The following is a 21,683-nucleotide window of genomic DNA, read 5'->3' as shown; positions in this document are numbered from 1 at the left end:
ATCACTAGCCCCATTGCCAAGACCTTCGTCCTCCACGGGTGGATGGTCCTGATCATCTTGATCCAGGATGAGTGGCACAGCTTTCTCAACTGCCATGTTGTGCAGCATGCAGCAGACCATGAAGATTTTGCAGACCTTCGCCGGGGCATATGGGAGCGCGCCGCCGGTCTTGTGGAGGCATCGGCTCTTCAGGAGGCCAAACGTCCTCTCTATCACTCGCCTTGTCCGGCCATGGGCGGTGTTGTAGCGGAGCTGGGCCGGCGTGATGGGGTTGCGGAGAGGTGTGATCAGCCATGGCATGTTGGGATAGCCAGCGTCCCCTACATGGAAAGCACATGGACATCGTTAGGACAGGAGAAGCGGTCGTGCTGGAAGTCTACGCAAAATACAGGACAGACAGACTGTACCCACCAACAACACATGCTCGTTCGTTGCGCAGCTGCGTCATCATTTCAGGCATCCTGCTACGCCTCATGATGTAGGCATCGTGTGCTGATCCTGGAAAACGAGCACAGACATGTGAAATCATCATGTTGGACAGACACACCACAAGGGCATTGATGGAGTGGTAGTGCTTGCGATTCCTGTACGCTACCTCCTGTGCCTGTGGTGGTACCAAAGCCACATGTGTCCCATCTATGGACCCAATGACATGGGGCATCCCTCCCAGGGCATAGAATCCACGCTTGACCCCAGTCAACATTTCAGGGGTTGGGAAATGGATAAACTCATCCTGGTGAATCAACATGGCCTCTAAGAAATCATGCAGCACACGGCAGAACATGCTCTGGGACATGCCACCAACATGAGCTATGGTATTTTGAAAGGTACCCGTGGCAAGAAAATGTAGGGCTGCCATTACCTTCAGCTTGGGTGTCAGTGCCGTAGGATACCTGTGCAGCGGTTGCAGGTGTGGTGCCAGTCTCGCCGGCAACTCCAGAATCAACCGTTGGGGGAAGCGGTAGCACCGGATACAGTCATTCTCCCGCATGGCAGCCAAGTCCGGAATTGGTCGGGGAACAGGCGGCGCTCTGCAGTAATTTGGAAGTGACAAGGAAGAGTGAGTGCACCACAACAACAATTTATTTGTACTGAGCACATGTTAATCTGTCTATACACATATGCTACATACGGAGTCAGGTATGTGCCACATGCCCTGGATATGTATGGCTGCCAGGTGACACTCCTACCAAGACCCAGCTACACACGGAGATTGTGAACCTCCACATGCCATGGCATGGGATTAGCTGTGGCCCAGTTCAAGTGAACAGCCAGACGCAAGACAGGAGTGACATACATCCACACATCAGCAGAAGTAGGATGTCGATTTCAGAGACTGGTAGCGGAACACTAGAGCCACAGGTCACATGACATTACACTAGGACAGCCCACACACCTTGCCATTAAGGTGTACATGTGATGACTCACCACACATTCATAGAGAGGATGCAGACATGTCCTTGTTACGCTACTCCGTGTCCCATGCATACATACGCACCTCACATCCGATACCACATGTGGCATGGTGTGCGGAACAGTGTGCCATGTCAATCTACACACAGACACATGTTGGTTGCTGCAACAGCTGCAGCTTTTGAGGGAGCTCCAACATCAAGCTAATGCGAATCCCCCACACATACATGACAGAGTCACATCGTGCACCGTGGGTAGTGACATGTCAGGTGTGGTAACCCCTGTACCGGGCCTCAGGGGACACTTCCGTGTGTTGGTGTCCGTGCCATGCCAGTGACGCTCATCCCAAGTGTGCAGTACGACATGCACACATGTCAAAGGAGTCAAGGGCATGCCTGGCACACATTGCACCGTCACACATTACATGTGTACACATCTCATCATACATCTGGTGCCTTCTCGACTCAGGAGTAATGTGCCACATCACAGCCTTTCACACCTGTGCCCCACACATGTAGTACTGGCCAGACAATGCCTTGATGTCCATCCATGGACATGTATGTCAGCCCTATTCCTTCCTGTGTGCTGCCTGTCACCACTGTGATGTGTGAAAACCACCGTACTTTTGCTAAGAGGGCCTGTGTACGTTCCCGTATCACTATGGGAGTGCTGCCGTATGTGTACCCATAGTGATGGTGAGCGTACAGGCGTGTGTACGGTCCGTACCACCATGAGTACGCATACGCGAGAACACCCATAGTGGTACGGCCCGTACACGCGTGCGTACGTTCACTATCACTATGGGTGTCCTCGCATATGCGTACTCGTGGTGGTACGGCCCGTACACACGCCTGTACGTTCACTATCACTATGGGTGTCCTCGCGTATGCGTACTCGTAGTGATAGTGAGCGTACAGGCGTGTGTACGGGCCGTACCACCACGAGTACGCATACGCAAGGGCACCCATAGTGATAGTGAACGTACAGGCGTGTGTACGGGCCGTACCACCACGAGTACGCATACGCGAGGGCACCCATAGTGATAGTGAACGTACAGGCGTGTGTACGGGCCGTACCACCACGAGTACGCATACGCGAGGGCACCCATAGTGATAGTGAACGTACAGGCGTGTGTACGGGCCGTACCACCACGAGAACGCATACGCGAGGACACCCATAGTGATAGTGAACGTACGCACGCGTGTACGGGCCGTACCACTATGGGTGCCCTCGCGTATGCGTACTCGTGGTGGTACGGCCCGTACACACGCCTGTACGCTCACTATCACTACGAGTACGCATACGCGAGGGCACCCATAGTGATAGTGAACATACAGGCGTGTGTACGGGCCGTACCACTACGAGTACGCATACGCAAGGGCACCCATAGTGATAGTGAACGTACAGGCGTGTGTACGGGCCGTACCACCACCAGTACGCAAACGCGAGGACACCCATAGTGATAGTGAACGTACGCACGCGTGTACGGGCCATACCACTATGGGTGTTCTCGCGTATGCGTACTCATAGTAGTACGGCCCGTACACACGCCTGTACGGGCCGTTGCCATGCATTTGGGGTGCCCTAGGGCCCCGGAACACACCGTACCTGTGTGTGAAGCTCAAAATTACATAGGGGACACATGAGGGACAAGTATTAAGGCCTACATGCATGCTGGTTGTCATGGAGACCAAGTTGAAAGTTTGAATTTGTTCTGGAAGGTGCACAGCAGAAGTCTGTTGGAATTAATCTACTTTGTTGCAATGTGTTTGTGGGGTTGACATCATGCTGAAGAAAAAAACACAATAAGAACCCACTGACTGTGCTAGGTTTGAAGGGATTGGAGGAAACATAGGATGCAAATGTGAGTGACCAATCACTCTGTACTCCTGTGCATGAAACAGGCCATCAAGGCAGATATAAGGCAGCCAGGTCCCATGAGGAAGCACTTGCCTGCGCATCTCTGGATTCCACGACCCAGCTGCTGCTACTGATTCCCTGGAACCATGTCAAGGTCTGTGGAGAGGTCACAGCCCTTCACCCTGGAGGAGAACATTGCTCTGCTGTGTGTGATCCTCCCACAGTACCCCATGCTGTATGGGCGTTCAGGGTATCAGGTGAGTGCAGAGTCCACTGGCACAGACTGTGTCCCTTTTTTGTGACTGTGACTTCTGGCATTGTGTCCAGGTGTCTCACACATGCTATATACTGTAGGGGGGTCCCAGGGGGGGAAATGCCTGATGTCTCCCAGCCAGAGCATGCAGTGGTGCATGTCTGCCGTCCTCACTTGCATCGTGTTTACTGTGACAATCACTGCATGGTGCATGCCACATTCTGCCTGTCTTATCCTCCTGGGAATGTTGCCTCTACAGTCCTCATGTGATTATGTGTTCAGCCCAGTGTGACAGGTGACTGTAACCACAGATGTGTGTTAGTTCTGTGTACCTGTGCTGAGAGTGGTCACATGATGTGTTCGTACCCTGGACATCGGTGTGTGTGTAAGTCCCCTGTCATGTGGGTGGGTGCATATGTGGAGTGTAGCACCCCAGCTGCATGAGGGATGGATATACCCTGGCCATGTGATGTGAGCAGGGAGCAGTGCTGTGTGTCTGACGTGCAGAGCCAGCCCCACACCTGTGAGCCCCCCCCAGTCTAGTGGCACATGTGCAGAGTGAGGTTTGTCGCTGCATTTGGCAATGGCAGGTGAATGTCCTGTGCCTGTGTGTGTCTGTGTACTCTGCTGCGGTAGCGTCAGTGGCCTGTGGCATGTGACTGCTTAGAGGTGCTGCACGTTATCCTGGTGTAGCTTGTGATGCACAGTGTGAGCCTGGATCATTGATTGTGTAGTTGCCCTCATTCCACCTGTGTACTTTCAATGGCACGTACTGCTTTTGCCCTTCCCCAGAGGATCATGTCCCTATGACAAAGGTGCAATGCGTTGGATGCATACTATGCCTTGTTGTAAACAGCAAATGTGTTCTAAGATGTGTCTCTGTGACATGTGCCAGGTGTATTGATGTAGTGTCACTTGTTCATCCTCACAGGTGGGTGCCTCTGCCAAGGAGCAGATATGGCTGACCGCCGTCAGCGCCGTGAGGAGTGCAGATGGTCGGAAGCGGCGCCTGTCCCAGGTGAGGAAACGCTGGCAGGATATCCGGTGCTGGACGCGGAGGATCGCACGGGTCCTGCTGGGGGACTCACCTGAGAGCCATAAGAGCCGCGGGCGCCGCCGACTGAGCCACATCCACAAGCGTGTGCTGCCGGTGGTCTTTCCAGACTTGGAGAGGCGCTTACAGGAGATGCAGCAGCAGGAAGGGGGTAGGTACATGTGTGCTTGTTGTGTTTCACCAGCATTTGTAAGTGCACAGTTGCATGGATACACTGCCAGGGTTTAAAGGTGCTGTGCAGATCCAGTTACCCACTGTATAGCTGTGCTCTCCTGCCTCCCTTCCCCTCCTTGCAATGTGTTCCCTGGTCTGTGTGTAGTCACTCCTTCACAAGGTTATCTAGGCTGGCACTTTCTCCACGTGAACTATGCCTGTAGCATCATGTGTGGGGTGGTGTGTAACAGGTTTTGGGACCTTGCCTGTGCCCTGTCCAGTTCAGTACATGTGGGTTGGCACTGATGCAGAGTCCAGACATGGGAGTTAGTCTCTCAAGTGTCATGCCTTACGGCACGCATGTCCTATGTTGTGCTCTGTGCCATTGTCCCCTGGCACCATGTATATTGACGTGAAATGTAGTACAAGTGCCTGACCTGATTTTCCTTGTTCATAGTCACAGTGGCCAGTGCCTGTGTGTCTTGTTACAATCATCTGATGCTGGCCATTTGTATATGATTATTTGGACAGGCGCACCTCGGGTATTTGGCGTCCAATCTTGCATTTATGCATCCCGTGTGTATTTCACCCAGACTAAGAGATGTAAGTGCCACCTGTGTCTCAACAAATTGTCTCATGTAGGAGGTGGTTGGTGCGGGGCAAGCCTACATGTCAAAACCTGAAATCTCCTTGCTAGTTCTGGCCAGTGTGTGATGTTTGGCTGGACATACACTGAAGGTGCAGTGAGCCAGTCATGTTGGGCATGTTTTGAGTATTACCTATGCAGCATGTGCCTCAAGCTCATGGATTTGGTCCCTCCTCATCCCTATTGTCGGCAACGCTGTGTGGTGCAGATGCAGATGCAGTGCTGGATTGTCCCCAGGGCCTGGCTCCTATGTCAAACTCCATTTCATGTCATTTGCTATTGTGTCATGCTCTCCATGGATTTTCATTGGCATGGTGGGTCAACCAACTGTGTGTTGCATGCCCTACATCTGTACCTTGTTTTGTAGATGTTACTGATCTTTCTTTTCAGGCTATGCACTGTAACCTATGTAGATTGGACTCATGTGACATATGTATACAGGTGTGTGATTAATTGCTGTCTCTTCACCTTGCCCACAGCATCGTCGGGGGACACGGAGGGAGACATGAGCACGGACGGAGCGGAGGGACCGAGCACCAGTGCCAGCGTTGACATCGTGGCTGGCACATTGAGTGGTACAGAGGCGGAGGAGAGTGAGGCCGAGGACCTGTCCACTGGCACCACCGAATATGAAGCCGACGGGTCCGAGGATGATCTCTCCGAGTGGGCGGAGGCTGCACCACCAGCTGACAGCGGCACAACATCGCACCCCGCCCCCTCCATTGCCATCAGCCGCCTCCCACTTGCTCGTGTCCCTTCCCAACGTCCACGGTCACCACATGTCTCCTTCCTGCCAGGCACCGCACCCCCTGCCCCTGTCTCCACTGCTGCCGCCAATGCCAGCGGCAGTTGCAGGTTGGTCAGGCTGCGATCCTTAATGTCCTCCATGGCCACAGCCAAGTGCTGCACAACATGGAGGCATACTTGGAGGGCATTTTTTCATCGCAGGCTGACCAACGGCAGTTGCTGAGGTCCATCTACTCGACACTGACTGCAGCAGTGGGTCTCCTGCAGCGCTACGTCCCACCCCCTACCCCTGCCCCATCCACACTTCCCACTCCCATGCCTGTCCCACGTACACCCAGACGTACGCATGCACACACCACAACAGACACAGGCACCACACCAGCAGGGAAGGTCATACGCACACCTCCTGGCACGCACACACAGGGTGAAGTAGGCACACCCACTGGGTCGGGGGGCAAACGTAAGACACGCAGCCAGAGTGGGAGTCTGCATTCCACCCAATCCACTCCCTCCAAATCCCCTCCCCTCAGCTCTCCTGGCCACATATCACACAAAGACTCCTTCATGGCCGCTCTGTCCCTGAGCCCCACAGTGACACCACCCCGCAAGCGATCAAGGGAGTCCCCGGTCAGGGTGGTTGATTCCCCCCCCCTGTCTACACCCTCCCCCAGTGGCGCTGTGACCCATCCCTCTGACCCCCCCCCCCTCCTTGGGGCCTGTGGTTCCTTCGGGTGCAGGGGATTCCCTGGAGGACCTTGCTAAGGTGTGCAGCGAGATCCTGGCCTCCGCCTTTGGCCCTGCCCCACCCCCTGTGGTGGAGTCCTCCATCCCTGCACCCACGACGCCTACCCTTCGCCCTCCTGTCCCTGCGGTGCCTGGTTCTTCCCCCCCACATGATGCCCTCACCCCTGTGGAAGACGACAGAATCTAACTGTGCAGGCAAGCTAGGGGACACGCATCCCACTGTGTCCCCCATCCAGCTGTGACTTCTGGACTGCCCTATGGGCTTTGTAAATATTGAACTTCCTACAAACAAGATTTTTTGGTTCATGCTGAATAAAGCAATTTATTTTTTCCCTCTTGGAACACTACTGCTTTGCTGGTATTGCTGTTGGTGGAGCTGCTACATGGTTTTGGGTGGTGTTCATGTGTTGGGTGTGTGGGAAATGTAGTAGTGTGCTGGTCATAGGGGGGACCCTGGGATCTGTGTGCCATCACACGGTGTTAGCTAGGTTTCTCTGTTCATGTAAGCAGTTGCTGCATGGTGAAATTGTCCAAAGGTGTATTCCTTGCTCTGTGTACCCTGACATCTTCCCTGCAGGGTGTTCCCAATATTTAGCGCTGAGCTGTGTGTACATTAGCTGGGTGTGTGACGGACTCCTTCAACTTTGCACATGCATGCTGAGCAATGTCTCCACCTGCATCATTCGTGGCATCCTTGGTAGTCATTGTACTTGTGTACGTGGACTATTCACATGACTTCATGTGGACATGTTTTCTTTTCTGCGCTATGCATGCGTATACTCCCAGCCTCGCACACATGTGGTACATGTACTTCAGGGTCTTTGTGCACCTGACTGAAATTTTTGGGCATGGTATCTGTGGCTACTCCACCCTTTGCGTTACATGGGCACTGCTGTGAGTGTTAGGCACACACCCCTCCTGCGTCTGGGCACTGCTGGGAGGACTCTGCACACACCCCTCCTGTGTCTGGGCACTGCTAGGGGGACTCTACACCCACCCCTCCTGTGTCTGGGCACTGCTGGGAGGACTCTGCACCCACCCCTCCTGTGTCTGGGCACTGCTGGGAGGACTCTGCACCCACCCCTCCTCCATCTGGGCACTGCTGGGGGGACTCTACACCCACCCCTCCTGTGTCTGTGCACTGCTGGGAGGACTCTGCACCCACCCCTCCTGTCTCTGGGCACTGCTGGGAGGACTCTGCACACACCCCTCCTGTCTCTGGGCACTGCTGGGAGTGATAGGCACACACCCCTCCTGCGTCTGGGCACTGCTGGGAGTGATAGGCACACACCCCTCCTGTCTCTGGGCACTGCTGGGAGGACCCTGCACCCACCCCTCCTGTGTCTGGGCACTGCTGGGAGGACTCTGCACACACCCCTCCTGTCTCTGGGCACTGCTGGGAGGACTCTGCACCAACCCCTCCTGTCTCTGGGCACTGCTGGGAGGACTCTGCACACACCCCTTCTGTCTCTGGGCCCTGCTGGGAGGACTCTGCACACACCCCTCCTGTCTCTGGGCACTGCTGGGAGGACTCTGCACACACCCCTCCTGTCTCTGGGCACTGCTGGGAGTGATAGGCACACACCCCTCCTGCGTCTGGGCACTGCTGGGAGTGATAGGCACACACCCCTCCTGTCTCTGGGCACTGCTGGGAGTGATAGGCACACACCCCTCCTGCGTCTGGGCACTGCTGGGTGGACTCTGCACACACCCCTCCTGTCTCTGGGCACTGCTGGGAGTGATAGGCACATACCCCTCCTGCGTTTGGGCACTGCTGGGGGGACTCTACACCCACCCCTCCTGTGTCTGGGCACTGCTGGGAGGACTCTGCACCCACCCCTCCTGTGTCTGGGCACTGCTGGGAGGACTCTGCACACACCCCTCCTGTGTCTGGGCACTGCTGGGAGGACTCTGCACCCACCCCTCCTGCGTCTGGGCACTGCTGGGTGGACTCTACACCCACCCCTCCTGCGTCTGGGCACTGCTGGGAGGACTCTGCACCCACCCCTCCTGTGTCTGTGCACTGCTGGGAGGACTCTGCACACACCCCTCATGTGTCTGGGCACTGCTGGGAGGACTCTGCACCCACCCCTCCTGCGTCTGGGCACTGCTGGGGGGACTCTACACCCACCCTTCCTGCGTCTGGGCACTGCTGGGAGGACTCTGCACACACCCCTCCTGTCTCTGGGCACTGCTGGGAGTGATAGGCACACACCCCTCCTATTTAACAATATGTACGCTTAGAACATACACGTGTGTGGGTTCGCTCCATGGGGGTACGGTTCGTACTTACACTGTTGGGGTGGGAGTACGCTCCATGCATACGAGGTGGGGGTACGGGTCGTACATACACGGTTGGGGTGGCGGTACGGGTCGTACTTACACTGTTGGGGTGGGAGTACGCTCCATACGTACGCGGGTGGGGTACGGGTCGTACTTACACTGTTGGGGTGGTGGTACGGTCCGTACATACACTGTTGGGGTTGGGGTACGCTCCATGCATACGAGGTGGGGGTACGGGTCGTACTTACACTGTTGGGGTTGGGGTACGCTCCATGCATACGAGGTGGGGGTACGGGTCGTACTTACACTGTTGGGGTTGGTGTACGCTCCATGCATACGCGGGTGGGGGTACGGTTCGTACTTACACTGTTGGGGTGGGAGTACACTCCATACGTACGCGGGTGGGGTACGGGTCGTACTTACACTGTTGGGGTGGTGGTACGGTACGTACATACACTGTTGGGGTTGGGGTACGCTCCATGCATACGAGGTGGGGGTACGGGTCGTACATACACGGTTGGGGTGGGGGTACGGGTCGTACTTACACTGTTGGGGTGAGAGTACGCTCCATACGTACGCGGGTGGGGTACGGGTCGTACTTACACTGTTGGGGTGGTGGTATGGTACGTACATACACTGTTGGGGTTGGGGTACGCTCCATGCATACGAGGTGGGGGTATGGGTCGTACATACATGGTTGGGGTGGGGGTATGGGTCGTACTTACACTGTTGGGGTGGGAGTACGCTCCATACATACGCGGGTGGGGTACGGGTCGTACTTACACTGTTGGGGTGGGGGTACGGTACGTACTTACACTGTTGGGGTGGGGGGTATGCTCCATGCATACGGGGTGGGGGTAAGGTCCGTACGTACACTGTTGGCATGGGGGGTACGCTCCATACGTACGCGGGTGAGGGTACGGGTCATACTTACACTGTTGGGGTGGGGGGTACGCTCCATGCATACGGGGAGTGGGGGTACGGTCCGTACATATCCGTACCCACGTTGTGGAATGCTTGTGCGGGCCGTACCCAGGCCTTTGCCACGTGGGTACAGCCATCCCGCCATTGTTGGGGTGACGTAGGTGTGGGCGTGGTACGACTCGTACCCACGCTCTTAAGGCGTGGGTACGGGACGTACCTGTATAGTTGTGTTGCCGGTTCGCGTCATCAGGCACTTCCGTTGTGGCGGACGCTGGCTTTGCTGGACACGCCCCCACCCCTCATAGTGACCAGGGCCTGGGGGTCAGGTATGTCCAGGGCATGTGTGCTGTGTGACTTGGGTGGTGGTTTTGTGCCTGCCCCTGGTCCTGCCCCCCCCCCTTTCCCCCCTCCCTTAGTTGTTCTGACCTTCTGCGGCGTCTGCGTCCGAACCTGTAGAGGAGGTCGACTGCTATGAGGGCCGGGATGACACGTAGGTTCGGGTCCATGTCTGTCCGTCGCGTACAGGTCCTTCTTGGTTGCGTCGCCCTGATTTCCCGGCAGTTTGCGGCAGCCGGAAAATTTTGTCCGTGCGGGATGACGTCGGTGCGAATCGTAATTCCTGGTTCGTGAATGGCAGGCTGCGTGCGTCCCGACGTCACGTCGGCGCTTTCCCGGATTGCATTTGTATGTTTATTTTCGTCGGTCGGGGTTTTGTACGAATCGTACGGAAATGGAGTTTCCGTGCGATTCGTAATTCCATGTTTGTAAGTTTTGACGACCGGGTACGCGTCGGACGGAGAATATGCTCCGTCCGACGGTTCGTACCCGGTTTTTACAGGATCGTGATCGGCGCCTCTATCTTTGTGCGAGTGTGTGTTTTAATACACATCTGAACTATGATTGACAATGATTGTAGATTTTATTAATCAATATCAATTTTATATATAGTCATTCTTGCACTATTATTATATGGTGTATTCATAGGCAAATTATGTGGTTCAATATTTCTGTAATGAATGTATGTTTAATTACTATATTTGGTTGAATAGCACAGTAAGGTTTAAATAAATCGTTTTCTTAAGATAATAGTCGTAGCTTTGGATATCATCAGGAAAGTCATTTGAGGGGATGAGCAGTGCATGACTTGGGTTTGAATAATAGATTACATAATCATAACTGGCAAATATAAGTGTATTTAGTTTGTATTTAGTAACCATAACTGCACTTTAACTCTGGCTTCCTCACTGAATTTCTGATGCTTTTAAAAAAATATAAGCTACAATTTTGCGTTTGTGTTCGAACAATAATTTTAACTTTTTAACTTTTTAAAAAATTTTTAAAAGTGAATAGAGATAATAACCGGATATACATCGACCTTTCAAGGATGAAGGATTTGGAACCAGATGTACGTAGCTTTTTTTAGGTTGCAAACAGCCCGATCCGCAGAATCACACCATTTGCAACCGCAAAAAATCTTTTTTTATGTACAAAGCTCAAATTTGGCATCCGGTAACCTATTACCGAATCGCAAAATGGGCTTGCGATTCAGTATTAGAAAGGGGCGTGTTAAGGACATCTCTCCCTAATACTGACTTGCAGTGCTATGTGTGAATGTTTCGGGATTGAAATGTGGTCACAAAACATTTGCATTTTACTGCTTAATTCAAGTAGGCGGTAACCCATTTGCAAACGGGACGCTTTCCCCCAAGGACCCCTTCCCCTTTGTGAATGTTTGTAACGGACCACTGCCTACTCCTGAAAAAACAAAAAGAAAACTTTTCATTTTTCTTTTAGAAACACATCCCGTTTTCCTTTAAGGAAAACGGGCTGCATTTAAAAAATATTTTTTTTATTAAAACCAGTCACAGACATGGTGGTCTGATGACCCCAGCAGGCAATCATCCTTCTGATTTTAGCGATTGCCATTAGGTCGCAAACCGAGACCTACCTCATGAATATTAATGAGGGTGTGACCTAACAGCTAAAGCTGTCAACTTCGAAGCTGGGGAACCGAGTTCGAGTCTCAGCATGGACCCGCAGCATCCTGTGATTCTGGGCAAATCACATAGGGCCTTATTGTGATGTCGGTAAGAGATGCCTCCGACCGACAGTGTCGTGGAAATGGGACAGACCGACCTCCGGTCGGCAGTCCCGACCACCTAATTATGATGCGACCACACATGGTGCGGTCGCATATTCACATTTCCCTATGGGAGCTTCTGTTACGGCTGCAAACCGGCCGTAACACAAGCTCTCATAGGTGCAGGGATCAACAGGTGCCCCCTCGGCCTCCAACAGGAGGTCGCCAACAGAAGGGGGCATGCTAAGGGCCCCCAAACACGCTTTCTAGCAGGCTTTCCATGTTGGAAAGCCCGGCATGGAAAGCCTGTCGGAAACCGTGCATCGTAATCAGGACAGCGTAAAACGCTGTCCATGTAGATTACGGTCCGGTTTACGGCTGGCAGACGGGCTCCTTGAGCCCATCAGAATCCAACCGAAATGACCGGCCAGTTTCAATTTCAACTGTCTTTATTGTAATCATCCGCTCAGAATTGAAACCGACGATGTCGGTCGGAAAGCCTCCGACCTGCAATCAGAGGCTTTCTGACCGCCATCATATTCGGCCCCTTAATCTGCCCATGCCTAACAAAATGAATGTGTCCACCTGTAACACAACTAGTCCTCATGTAAAGCTCTCTGATATCTTCGGGTTGAGTTTGCGCTATATAAAACTCCCATAAATAAATAAATAAATAAATGAGGTATGTGTATTTGAGACCCACTGAGAATCTCTAAAGGTGTGTAACACACATTTCTACATAGCTGTTTTTGATTATCAAATAGTGAATTGCAAGAATTTGCTACTAGGTAATCGCATACCCAAAGCAATGTACATATGGCCCTAGATTCGTTGTAATGTGAGTCAGTCTGGTAGCTGGAAGAACCCTATAGCCTAAACATTTCACTAAAATGTAACTATATATTATAAGAATACAGTGTCCAACCTGGTTCCGAGATTCATTGCCGCTAATTGGGATAGAGAAACTAATCTGAGCACTGCATATCCCCAATGCTTACATATGACAGATTTTTAGAGTAGAAACACTTGCTATGTTTTTAAATCTATCACTGAGGTATCTGGAGGTCATTGTTCGGGACCAGTCAGTACTGATCTTTTTCATATTCCTCCTGCTCTGCCAGCTGAGGAGATTTGACAATTTTTTGCTTTGAACTGCAAATCCTTTGCTTGAATATTCCTGGCGTTATCTAATTAGAAATGATTGCAGGTGAAAGAGAAATATGTTTTTCTGAAGGTCACGCAAATCGCAGTTATTTTCTGTTAAGTTTATTGAGTGGCTTGAAATGAGTTATGCAAGTTAATTTCCTAAACAGAAATTTAACAAGGTTGTTAATGAAAGCGTTTTTTCTTCTGACTAAAACAAGTCAAACATATTTTTTTTGCAATTTTTATAGAGCGCAAACTTGGCCCAAGGGCAACAGAGGCCTTTATAGGAGCAGCAGATTACTTTACACAATCCGAATTAATGTCATGATATTTTTAGAAAAAAGTGTAATGCGCTGATTTACATAAGCATATGTCAGTAGGTCAGGTCAGGAAATACTTTATTCAACTCTTGAAAGAGCCATAAAAGATTGCAGATACATATTTTCGTTTAAAAAACCAACAGGTCCACATATACAAAAATTATACATTATCAAAAGTAGTTAATAATTGCTACGGATCTTAAAAGTAGTAAAAAAGATGGTTTAAAATACGGTTGTTGCTAAGGTGAGTAAATATTCCATTGCCAATTTGTGGTATCTACTTCCAACAGCAAGTAAAAGTGGATGAATAAACTGTTTACTCTGGAGGGTATAAAAACTGCAAAATAAAATAAAGTGCATAGTGCTTTGGCATGAATGACTATCACAAGGGCATACAGGAAGTGATGCAAACCATGGGCCTTGAGTAGGGAAAGCATCTAGATAATGGATTGTTTTTAACCGCCGCCTAGTCAACAAGAATGTCCGCCTTTCATTTAAGTCAATTTGTAATTAGAGTGCAGGTTCTCTTAGTGACCGGGGGAAAGGCTCTGGATGATCAGTCAGGTTGCAAGTAATATCAGCCCGCTCATGACTTTGGTAGAAAAGAGACTTGATAGAAGCGGACGAAACATTCTTTTGGGTGTCTGGGTTTATATAATATTCTGTGACACCCATTTTAATGAAATTCATTTTGACATACCTTAACCAGTGTATATCTAGGCTCTTGTTCAACTCCATACAATCAGACAGTATTGTACTACAAAGGGTAGCCGCGGGGTTTTCCCAAATTGTTAACCAGAACAACAGCGGTTGTAATGCACGGAACTCATTCCTACTTCATCATGGCAAAAGGCAACAGGGGAGCTCTGGGGCACAGAAAGAAGTCCCTAAAGGTTACCACTGAGATGCTTTTGCTCTAATAGATGCATAAAATCTCCTTAGCCGGATTGTGACCCAGTCTTTTAGCAAATCTAACAAGCATTGGCATAGCCAATAGGTCTCGCCTTTGGGACCTTATAAGTGTTTAGCCATGCAACAGTTGCATAACTAAATGCTTATAAGGTCCCAAAAGTGAGACCTATTGGTTATGCAAGCGGCCGTGCGGCCGCAAAAGTGAAAGTGATCGCGATCGTGATCACGATCAAACATCAAAGCGGCCGTGCGGACGCGAAAGTAAAAGTAATTGCGGTAAAGCGCAGCGCGCGCCCGCGCACTTGCACTGTAGCTCTATGCTGGCCTGGTAGCACTTTTTGGAGCCCTCTCAATAAGTCTGGCCAGACCAGCGCATGCGCTGGATCAGGCGAGACCTAAAAATGGCATCTTTGGATTTCTGGAATTGCACAACTCTAATGTTTAAAGTATGTCTTCATTAAACTCAGCATCAAATGGTACCCCCAGAGAAGTAAAATACAGAACTTTCTTAATTTCTTCACCCCCCATTCAAATGTCCTTGTTTTAGATTTTTTTGGTCCACATTTCATTATAATAGATTTTGTGCAATTCACGTTTAACCCCAAGTCATTCATAAAAAGCATTAAAATAGTCAAGCAGTATTTGTAGGTCATTTGCTGTCCTGGCTATCAGTACAGCATCTTCAGTGTATAATAGTACAGGGATTTGACACAGGTTTAATCTTGGGATATCTTCCTCACCTCACAAAGTTGGTCTCCCAGTCCATTTATATATATTAAAAAGAGGAATGGGGCCGGAACACACCCCTGCCTTGCCCCTATATCAGAGGGAATTCCTCTGTCAAATCTCCTCCGCTACTGTAGTGTACTGAGGCGCCTTCGTGGAGCCTGTTTACAAAGTGATAATTACTCCATCAATCCCCATTTGTGACATTATGGACTATAATTTGCATTGATTTACTGTGTCAAATGCACAGGTTTGGTCCATAAAATCTAGATTAATACTGCCCCTTTGGGCTCTAGTGTACGTTTTGACAATTAATGCCAGGTTTAATGTTTGTTCCACAGTACCCAGTCCAGGCCGAAATCTGAGCTGGTATATCGAGAGTGCCTGGTGTTCGAGCGCCTATAATTCCAATTTGGCCAAAATTACCCAGCCCAAGATTTTAACTGAGCTGTCTGGCAGAGAAATTGGGCGGTAACAATAAAACTAGGATTTTTCCCCCTTTTTAAAGATAGGGACTATGATGGCCTATTGCCAGGTCTTAACTAATGGGCCCTCTATTGCTGCCTTAAGGACATTTGTTATCAATGGGGCCCAAAAATCTGGTATTCCCCCAACGAAGAAACACGTGTTGGCTAGGCGAAAAGTATTAAAGACAAAGATCTGGAGAAAATTCTTACGTACTTTTTCATTTGTTTTGTACACATTTTTGTTATTTTCTGTTGAACTGGATGCATGCGTGAACCAAGGACTGTTGTCAGAATACTTATAGAAGTCAACTGGAATTCTATCCAGGCCTGGGGCTTTCTCTGGGCGACTGATCTTTATAGCCGGTTCACTGACTAAATATCGAGGGACATAATATAGAATGTCCAAAATATCGACTCCAAAATATCGAAGTACAGAATATAGAATCCCTATCTACAAACAGATAAGTACTAAAATATCGATTCCAAACTATAGAATGTTAAAATATAGTTAACTAAAATATCATTTTTTTTAAATGAATTAAAAATAAGGAGGGTAAAAATTACTATTCCCACTCCAGAGAGTGCAACAGTAGGGAAAGCATTGGATAGCAGCAAGGTAAAAATTACTATTCCCACTCCAGTGAGTGCAACAGTAGGGAAAACATTGGATAGCGTAAGGGTAAAAATTACTATTCCCACTCCAAAGAGTGTAACAGTAGGGAAAGCGTTGGATGGCAGGAGGGTAAAAATTACTATTCCCACTCCAGTGAGTGCAACAGTAGGGAAAGCGTTGGATGGCAGGAGGGTAACAATTACTATTACCACTCCAAAGAGTGCAACAGTAGGGAAAGCGTTGGATAGAGGGAGGGTAAACATTACTATTCCTACTCCAGAGAGTGCAACAGTAGGGAAAGCGTTGGATAGCGGCAAGGTAAAAATTACTATTCCCACTCCAGTGAGTGCAACAGTAGGGAAAACGTTGGATAGCGTAAGGGTAAAAAGTACTATACCCACTCCAAAGAGTGCAACAGTAGGGAAAGCGTTGGATGGCGGGAGGGTAAAAATTACTATTCCCACTCCAGTGAGTGCAACAGTAGGGAAAGCGTTGGATAGCAGGAGGGTAACAATTACTATTCCCACTCCAGAGAGTGCAACAGTAGGGAAAGCGTTGGATAGTGGGAGGGTAAAAACTACTATTTCCACTCCAGTGAGTGCAACAGTAGGGAAAGCATTGGATTGCGGGAGGGTAAAAATTACTATTCCCACTCCAGAGAGTGCAACAGTAGGGAAAGCATTGGATAGCGGGAGGGTATAAATTACTTTTCCCACTCCAGTGAGTGCAACAGTAGGGAAAGCATTGGATAGCGGGAGGGTAAAAATTACTATTCCCACTCCAGAGAGTGCAACAGTAGGGAAAGCGTTGGATAGCGGGAGGGTAAAAATTACTATTCTCACTCCTGAGAGTACAACAGTAGGGAAAGTAATGACTTAATATTAAAATAAGATTCAATTAATTATCAATACCAATAAAAAATGAATTACAAATAATTGGCAATTAATAAAAATTAATTAGCAAATAATAATTATCAATTAATTATTCATTCTTAAACTTTATTTCGAACACAGAGGCCATAAAAGCAACAATACATAACAACAATTTTTGTACAAAGCACAACACATTTCAGCAACCAAAGCAAAATACAGAAACCAATTAAATTGAAATATCCAAAGGATTAACAATTGGTAGCAAATTTCCTCCGCTGCAACCATACAGCATTTAAGAAACGTGAGACAGCGAATACAATTGGAGGATGGGTGTCGTATTTTAAAACTCGCAGGGCGTTAGCACAATCACGAAAACCAAGATTCTTACAAATTAATTTTACCCAGCGATTTCTGTGTGCACGGTATGTTGGGCAGAAGAAAAACACATGCTTTTCGTCCTCCTGTTTATAGCCACATGCAGGGCATAAAATACTTTTGTTAATGTCCCATTTAGAAGTAAAAGATCTTAGTGGTAAGGTACCTATTCTAAATTGGACGTATAACTTCCTAGCAACAGGGGGGAAAATCACATCCAAAAATGACTCCCTTTCATAATTTGGTTTAACCAAAAGAAACTGCTCCGTCAGCCTACCTACATTTGGGTTCGTGTGCAAGCGAAGTAGATTAAAATGCCTGATTTCCTCAGCAAGATTGGTTTTAGAAACAGCTGGGCAAGAAATTCCTGGAGTGTCCCAGAGTTCCTGGCGACCAATCTTGCGGCAAATATCCCTGACATAGATTAACCAAGGGATATTCATGTGTTTTATTACGGGCCAAAGCTCCAGAAAGTCATCTCTATAAACTTCCAGGTCCGGGTTGGACCAAAGTCTCTTCCAGTATTGCACAGGTCGGGCCGCCGCCACTTCTTCAATTGGAAGCAGTCCCAAATCAAATCTAATGGGGACTAGCGGTGTACTAGAGGGTAAGCTTAACAATTTCCTTAGAAAGGAATTTTCTACCCTCGATAGACTACCTATTTTGGAATGACCCCATAGTTCCGCTCCATAAGTCGAAGCCGGTCTGGCCTGTGTTTTAAAAATTTCAACTACTGGTAGAGCTGGTTTGAAAGCTGAACCTTTGAATAATCTGGCCATGCCCCCTGTGGTTTGGGTCAGCTTGAGGGTAGAATTAATGACCTGACCTCCCCAGCCCAGGTCTTCTTGCAGTATGATCCCTAAATAGGTAAACGTTTTCACCCGTTCCAAAGGGATGGCGTTTAGAACTGGGTTGGGGCGAGTACGTTTAGGAGGGTTAAGGATCATAAATTTGGTTTTGGCAAGATTGATCTCAAGGCCCCGGTCACTGCAGAAGTCTACAAAGCCATCTAAAATGCGCTGAATTCCCATGGGAGTGCGTGACAACAACAAGGTGTCGTCAGCAAACATTAACGCTGGTACCTTGCCCGAGGCAAGCCTGGGAACATCAGTGCCTTTTAGAGCTAATAGATGGTTTATGAGCCCGTTGATGTAAAGGCAGAACAAAGTGGGTGCTAGCACACATCCTTGTCGTACTCCGCGGCTAACTGGAAAGCGTTCGGAAAGTTTCCCATACTTTCCGCATCTAACCTGGGCAAAGTTGGTCGTATGTAGATTTTTCAGGACCTCTAGAAGATATGAGGGAACATTTAACGTCTGGAGCACAGCCCAAAGCTTTTCTCTAGGGACCAGATCTAATGCAGATCTTAGATCAACAAATATGAGGTAGAGGCTGCCACCCTCTACATTCACAGACTTCCAGAATAAGACCTGGAGACGAAAGATCTGGTCCAGAGTTGAGGTGCCCTTCCTGAAACCAGCCTGCAAAGTGCTTAGGATGTTATTTTCTTCTTCCCAAGCCTGTAATCTATTCAGAATTATGCGCCCGAATAATTTTTGGGTCGTATCAATTAGGCTTATCGGGCGATAATTCGAAGGCTGTAAGGGACAACCTTTTTTGTGGATAGGCACTATCTCAGCCCCTCGCCATGTTAACGGTGGTTCTGCCCCAAATAAAATGGAATTAAAAAAAAAAAAAAAAGGGAAGGCGCCCATATCGCGGGTTCGGACCTAAAGAGGTCACCTGGGATTTTGTCCAGACCCGGCGCTTTATTGGGAATGAGCGTGGAAATGGCATTTTCGACCTCCTGGATCGTAATTCGTGGGGTAGCTTCAGAACAAAAAGTTGTGTTAGAAAAGGAATCACTTAAGGAGGATGAATCGAAATTTGCTATAGAATATAGACCCCCAAAGTGCCCTTCCCATACTACAGGAGCTATGTTGGAGCCAGTGATGGTATCAGGATCTTTCTTACCATTACTGACAATGGCCCAAAAAGTCCTAAAATCCTTATGCTGTAGTGATAGTCTCAGCTCCTCCCACTTATCATCTTCCCAGGATTTCTTGGCCCTGTCAATCTGTTTTTTATATTGCACACGGGCTAATTTAGTCCTGGATTTGTCTTTAGCTTTTATAGCCAAGATCAACTCAGATTTTAACTTCCTACACTCAATTAATTATCAATACACATAACTTAAATATTAATATTTACTTTATTACAATTAAATTATTCCCACCCAATTCCCCTATCACCCCACAACCCGCTCCTAATAATAAATAATACAATAAACATCATTATCAATTAATCAATTAATTACCAAATAATAAATTAAATTACGCAAAAATTAAATTACATAACATTCATTACTTTAAATAAAATTAAACATAAATTACAAAAATAATACATAATTTTAACACATATACTACCATACATAACACCATTTTTTTTTTGATATTATGGAAATCGATATTTTAAATTCGATATTATGGAAATCGATATTTCATACCCCAATTTCGATGTAAGGGTATGTCTTTGTTATCGTTACCCAGCCCACAGATACCTTGTTCACTAAATTGGCACAACGAGCAATTAAAATCCCCCATCCAAATGGTGTACATATCTCCCTTCAATTTTTCTTCAAGATTTTTTAGGGATGTAGCTAAGTTCGATAAAACGTTCATTTGCTGCACTTTAGGAATATTGTTATATAGATTTATTAAAACTATATCCCTTTGCCCACATAACTTCAAAGACAAGATCTGTTAATACACACTGACCTCTCTAACTTTCATGTGGGAGGCACCGGCCGAGTTAGAAACATAGGTACATAGTCCTCCTTTGTTACATCCTTGTTTGCTAATGCACTCTGAGGTATTAAAAGTTTGAAAGCCAATTATGTGCATCTCCTCTATTGCCCATGTTTCCTGTAGGCAGACTATGGCATAATCATTAATATAGGTTAGCCACTGAGGATCTTTCACTTTAGTCGCAAGGCCAGCGATATTCCAAGTTAATATTTTACAAGTTTTTCCAGGTTTTTGACTGCTCACTTCTCTTTCATTTGTCCTTTGGATGACTGTTATGGTAAGATCGATGTGGCCATTTATACTTGGGCATTTTGCAGGAGCTATGCCTCTATCCTCCACAGTACTTGTATTTTTAGGCGGGAATTGATCCACTACATTCATATAATTAGTTTTGAGTCCCTTATTGAATACACATCTCCCCCTTTTCACAGTCATATCCATTTTCCCTTGATTCTCTTCCCTCTCTGGCATGTCAAGGGGTCAGTCTAAATCTTCCATTCCTGTTAGGGGTTCAAATCGATTGTATAGTGGGATACCCGCACCTCCCGGGTGTCCCTTGTAGGGGTCCCCTATGGGTCTTCTGACATTGAGGCCCACATCAGAATGTTTACCGTTTAACCTATGTGGGCCTGGGAATGGTGGGTAAAAAGCTCCTAATGGGTACACCTTAATTGCATTGTTAATGAAGAAAGCATTTTCTAGCCTATTTAATATTGCGTGCACTAATCTCGGGTCACTAAACGTCAGGACGACACAGTCACCCTGTAGCTCTTTTCTTTCTTTGCCCACCCACGCAACCCATCTTGCCATTTTAAAATGCTTGAATAGCACGTCCGTGAGGCCGGTGTGCCTTCCTAACCAATGGAGGGATCTATTGTGGAGTTCTAGCCATGTTTCTTGTTCCGGTGACCTTAATACCGGGACGTTGGCCAGGATTACCACATATGGTGTAGCTTCAGGTGGCAATTCAAGGCAAGTATGGGCTTGGAATTCCTGGAATGGCCTCGAGTCCCTGTCATTATGCCCTAGCCTACTTTTATATCTTTTCTCCTCCCCCGCCAGTTTGTTTAACTCAGTGGTAGCATTTTGAACACCCATGTCAGCGTTATTTCCAGGGATGGGGGATCCAGAGATACTGCCCCTAGTCACTGTGTTAGGGATGGCCATATTAATCATGCTTGTCAGCCCAGTTGAGGTCATCTTTTCCTGAGCATGTGTTGAATTCCCCTGGTTTTTTATAGAGGGCTTGCCCATTGAGATCCCCTCCAGGTTTGCCACTCTCTCAATT

The sequence above is a fragment of the Triturus cristatus genome, chromosome 11 (genome assembly GCF_964204655.1).
Source record: "Triturus cristatus chromosome 11, aTriCri1.1, whole genome shotgun sequence".
NCBI lineage: Eukaryota > Metazoa > Chordata > Amphibia > Caudata > Salamandridae > Triturus > Triturus cristatus.
The sequence above is the reverse complement of the archived record's forward strand: the minus strand, read 5'-3'. Positions refer to the sequence as shown.